This window comes from Cibotium barometz, chromosome 9 (genome assembly GCF_041138505.1).
Source record: "Cibotium barometz isolate CiBa-2024 chromosome 9, ASM4113850v1, whole genome shotgun sequence".
NCBI classification, from domain to species: Eukaryota; Viridiplantae; Streptophyta; class Polypodiopsida; order Cyatheales; family Cibotiaceae; genus Cibotium; species Cibotium barometz.
In genome coordinates, this window is record NC_141054.1 from 58,611,784 (window position 1) to 58,617,566 (window position 5,783).

Consider the following 5,783-nt stretch of genomic DNA (forward strand, 5'->3'; position numbering starts at 1 on the left):
GTAAAACTTCTTCGATACATCAAGTTCAAGTCCTACTCATCATCATCCACACATATGATAATTGCAATTCATACTTAGCAAATGTCATAATTCTATTACAGGCAGATTGGGGACTCCTATGATGACTCCCTAGTCTACCCCAGCTTTTTTAAACAAGTTAATGGATCACTATTGGTGGGCATTGCAATTTTGCTGCTATTATCGATGCTGAGCAGTGATCCCATTGTAGCAAAAACAACAACATTTCTAGTAGTGATATAGGGCCGATATCTCTGTGCCCTTGTAGTTATAAAAGCATTGCTAGATCCTCATTTTGTTATAGTGAATAGGCTCATGAACTTCCAATTAGTAGAATCTTTCTCTATAATGTCTTCTATTAGTGGAACTATTGGGCATAATTTTGACCTGCCATTACCATTGCGTAAACAATGGACAAACAAATATCCATGCTTTACTACATGGTCAAAACACAAAAGGCATTTAAGAGATGTGAGCTACTACATGTGCCTAGTTTTCTCAAAAGGGTGTCATAAGAAAGTTATTTCTTTATAGTTTCAAGGATGTCGGATATATCAATGCTCCACCCTCATCATTGTCATTGTGTGAGTGACAAGTGAAGGCCTTATGTAGGAGGAGTAGTCTTTGTGTTGAGCACTTGGGCGCTTGGCACAAGTCTAAGTTTAGAAAATATGCTTTACAATGCTAGAGATCGTTTTGATTCCGCTTTCTCATAGCTCATGGTGAAGGACTTTGCATTGTGCAAAGGTCAAGGGAGAGACATTCACCGATCCTATAAATAGACTGACCACCACCGGTGGTGAAACTTCTTTACTGAATAAACCATTGCCAAGCCATCCCTCTCTGAGGTTGTATAATTTTTCTCTAGATCATTAAGACTCTTTCTACTTGTGTAACTAATAGGAAACTCCATGTTTCTTTTTTTACAAGTTGAGCTATAATGCATCTTACAGCATAAGCTGATACCTCTATATGTGCATGGAAAACAACATCCCACATTGGTGCTCTGAGAATTGAAACTATTATCAAGGCCTTCTTAAGCTTATAGAATGACTCTTTGCACTTCTCAACCCACAAAAAACATAACAAGATATATAATGGTCTAGTAATCTCCACATACATGAATATGAAGTGTCTACAATACCTATGTGACCCATGAATCTTTGAACTATTCTTTTGTTGTTTCGGGACTTTCCAGCTCTACAGTCACTTAAATCTTTCCTATATTCATGTAGATTTCATTTTTAGACACCACATGTCCTAGGATTACTCCTTGTCTCACCATGAACTTGCATTTTTTGGGGTTCACACAGTTGGTGTTTCCAACACTAGCTACATAGATGGGATATGTGCTCTCACCTATAGATTATCCATGAAGAACTCTAAGAGCTGCCTTGAGAAATCCTTATACGCTATGTACATAAGCATGTGAGACATAGCTGACATGTTCGGTTAAACCAAATAACATTACTTTGTATACACAAATATTCCCCATTCTATAGAAAATGATGTCTTGTGCTAATCCTTTGGGTCAATGGATACCTAGTTGTACCTCAAAAATCTATCTAAGAAGCTATAGGTTTCTTTTCCTATCACTCTTTCAAGCATATTTTTGGTATATGGTAGTGGGTAATGATCTCTTACCATGGCTACATTTTCTTTTTTCAAGTTAATACACACTAAAGGGATTTTGTGCTATCAAACCTCCTATGGAGGAACTTCTTTCAAGTCATCATAGCTCTAAGCAAATACATCTCTATATTCTTTGAGAATTGCTACTACAAGTTCCATCTCCTCCTCTTCGGTTAAGTCAATGGTGTTTATCCAAAACAATTCAAATTCCTCCCTAGGCAATGTTAAATCCACTTATTTTACATGTTTTGGTCTATCATAGAACACTTCATCATAGGGATTATGGGCTAGAAACCCTCCTTTGGAGAGGGACTCCTTTCAAGTTTGTATAGCTCTAAGCAAACACATCTCTGTATTCCTTGAGAACTGCTACAAGTTCTATCTCTTCCTCTTCGATTAAGTTAGTGGTTATCCACAACATAAATCCACTTATTTTACATCTTTTGATCCATCATATGACACTCTTGGTTCCTTGGGTTTTTCCTTTTTTGGTAGCGGGGTGCCCACCTTTCACTTTTCCACTTTATAGTTCTTGAATTGAGAAGGGACTTGTGTCTAGATTTGGAAGTCTTTTTGGAGTCCATCAAAACCATAACATAGGAGTAGATAGAACTTCAACCATCTTAGGATCTATTTTTATAGAATTTACACTACGTCCTTCCAGCTAGAGAAAAACTCCTCATTAGCCTTCAAGGCTTTCACATATTGTACGTATTTTTCCTCCCCCCTTAAGGCGTGGTGGGTCTCTAGTTCTAATTTGTGCTGCTGGTTTCTTAGCTCTTTTAAGTAGAGCATCTCTCAAATTCTCTAAGAACCGCTTGGTCTCTTAGTAGGCAACACTTCTTCTTCTTTGTCTTCACTATCAAAGGAGTTGGTTGGTGTAAGACTTGCACTTAAGCCCCTAATTGGTATAGTTGTTGGCTTGGAAAAATTGGTGTCTCTATTTCAAAAGAATTAGGATTATACTCTTGACTAGGACTATGTCTCGATCATCACAAAACTATGCTACCATGGACGTAGGATAAACATGCATTGTAGCTAACAAGTGCATCTAATTTTCCTCCTCTTTAGGGTCAATAATAAAGCTACAAAATCAAGCTTCATCTTTTGAATCACATCTTTTTCCACTTTGTCCCACTGAAGTGGTGCATATATATTATCTGAACAAGTTGTCATATTTGATCCCATGTCATTGATAGGCATTTTGGTGACCTCTTTGTACTTATGTTATTTTAGGTTCACCTTAATGGTATTTCCCTCTTAACGAAGGTAAATGATATCATAACCCCAATTGTGAATCATCATCTTGACAATTGGTGCATGAATGGTCTTCTAAAAATCACATCATACTTGGTCTTCCAAATTCAACAATAAAAAATGTTTGGTCATCTCATAGGTTAAGCCACACAATGTTACCTCTATGTCCTTCAAGATTCCCATAAGGGTTCCCAAATTTCTATTTGCTAGATTAGAGACTATGTTTTCTCTTTTAAGGGGCTTGCTTAGCCATTTTTGTCACATGTCTTTAGTCATAATGCTCACTCATGCTCCCCTATCAAGGATCATAGTGGTAGTCACTCCTCCCAATTTGAATGGTGGCATTTCTATCATCTCCTTCATAGTAATTTCCCACCACACTAATTATCCTTGAATGTCTATCATGGATTATCTATTTTAGCTTGGTTTGTCTCCTTAATTTCTCCAACTAGTTTAAGCTTTTGTTTCATCCACCATTGATGATAGACTTCCTCTCAATAAGCTTCCAGCTTCTTACATACCAAGTATTCATCCATAGTTATAATGATGACTAGGGAGGATTACTCTAAAGGTCCCCATTTCTCATTTTGGTGCAAGCCTTATAGATGACACATCTGTGATTGCCATCTATCATCGATTCCTCATCTGTACCCATGTAGGATAGTGCAATCCGTAATGAACTAGGCGGCTTACCTATGTCTATATTCTAAAGGTAATCTCTTGGTGTATATCCTCCCATTAGGGATTCTTTGAGGGTATATTTCCTCTCTTGATGGAGCCTTTCTTTTATGATGTGCTCGTGCTGAAGAAACCTCATATTCTCTATTTTAGAGCTAGGTTTAGATTTTTATGGCACCCATGTCCATTTTGAAGACATCCGCTCGGTGTGTATCCTCCCATCATGAGGGATTCTTCGAGGGCATATTGCCTCTCTTGATCGAGCATTTCTTTTATGATGTGCTCATGGAGAAACCTCATATTCTCTATTTCGGCAAGCTTCTAATGTTTTTTTTTTATTTTTGAGCTCTTCACTCACACGAATGAGGCTCATAGATTTTTGTAATTTTGGTTCCTTAAAACACTCCCCTTATGTCATTCCTCTTTGACATGCTCTAACTGTATTGTAACAAGGATTCTCTATAGGAACAAGGAAATTGGTCTCGTCGGTCCTTCTATTTCTAGCTAGGTTTCATGTACCAAATCCTGCATGCCATTGTTCAACCTCAAGATTTTCTCTCTTAGGTTAGACTAAAACGTAACATGGGAAACAATGACAACATCATTAGAAAAGAAGCAATAGACGATTTTATAGAACCACCTATTCTTCCACATGAGCATGAAAAGATTCTTGAATATCAAGAAAAGAAGACTAGATAGTCTATGTTTAAAGAATGTTTAGACTAAAACGTAACATGGGAAACAATGACAACATCATTAGAAAAGAAGCAATAGATGATTTTATAGAACCACCTATTCTTCCACATAAGCATGAAAAGATTCTTGAATATCAAGAAAAGAAGACTAGATAGTCTATGTTTAAAGAATGTTTAGTAAAGTGGAAAGATAGATCAGAAGAAGGATCAACTTGGGAAAGAGTGGCTACACTAAAGAAAAGGTTTCTTGAGTTTGTTTTCAAGGATGAAAACTTTTCTTTCAAGGGGGAGGAAATGTTATGAGACTAATAGGAAACACTAAAAAGGTAAGACTACGAAAGATTATTTATATGTAAAAGGTTTGCATATAAATAAGGTTCAGCAGATTTCAATTTCAAATAGGAAATACCTAAGAAATGGTTAATAGGCATTAAAGTTAAAGTAAAAAGGGAAGTAAATGGTGCATAATGGAAGCCCAAGGGACATAGATGAGGGTGCCCCCTTCTAGGGATAGTTGAAGAGGAATTGTTGAATGAAAAGGCAATGTTTAGCCAATGAAAGGTCAAGGGAATGAAGTTGGAAGGTCATGCACCTCTTAGGCCTATATAACCATGAGTTTATGGTCTATTTGGGATATGGTTGGGTGGAGAATCAACTTCAAGGGAATGAAGTTGGAAGGTCATGCACCTCTTAGGCCTATATAACCATGAGTTTAGGGTCTATTTGGGATATGGTTGGGTAGTATAACAAGTGCTCAAGCTTATAATGCAAAGAGAATTACAGTCTTAATCTCTCTTATGTGTGCATGTTTACTTCCAACAAGGATCTCAATCTCTCCCTCTCTCCCCCCCTACATTGTCCTTATGGTATCAGAGCTCCGATTCATGTGAGAGCTACGGAGCCAAGCAAGAGGAAAGAACAAGGTAACAAAGGAAGTGATACATAGGTAAGGGTATTTCCATCTTTCCCTCTTTGATTTTGGGGTAATACCTTTGGTAGCTGTGAGAGCTACATGCACATAGGGAAGCCATTGTCTCATATTGAGGTGAAGAAACAAGACCATTGTGTGTGCAGTTAATAGTTAGTAGACATTTTACACGTTTCAACGCAAACGGAGCATATTTTAAGCCCCATTATGCAAGTTTTTGTAGGCACTCCATGAAGTGTTGATCTTGACTATAGATGTCCAAATTTTGATTTGGTGCAAAGTTGTGATAGAAATTTGTTTGCAAGGTAGTTTATGCAGAGAATCTAAGTGTTGCAGGTGGTGCTGGTAGATGTGTGTGTTTGATTAATTCACATACAGTGACATTATAATAGGTTTACAATAATGTTGTGTTGAAGGTTGACATAGACTAATTCACATACAGTGACATTATAATAGGTTTACAATACTGTTGTGTTGAAGGTTGACATAGATTTTCTCTGCAAAAGTGTAGAAGGTTTTTTGCAAGCACTGTTCGGTAAATTAATGCAAGTGTAGAAGGTTTTTTGCAAGCACTG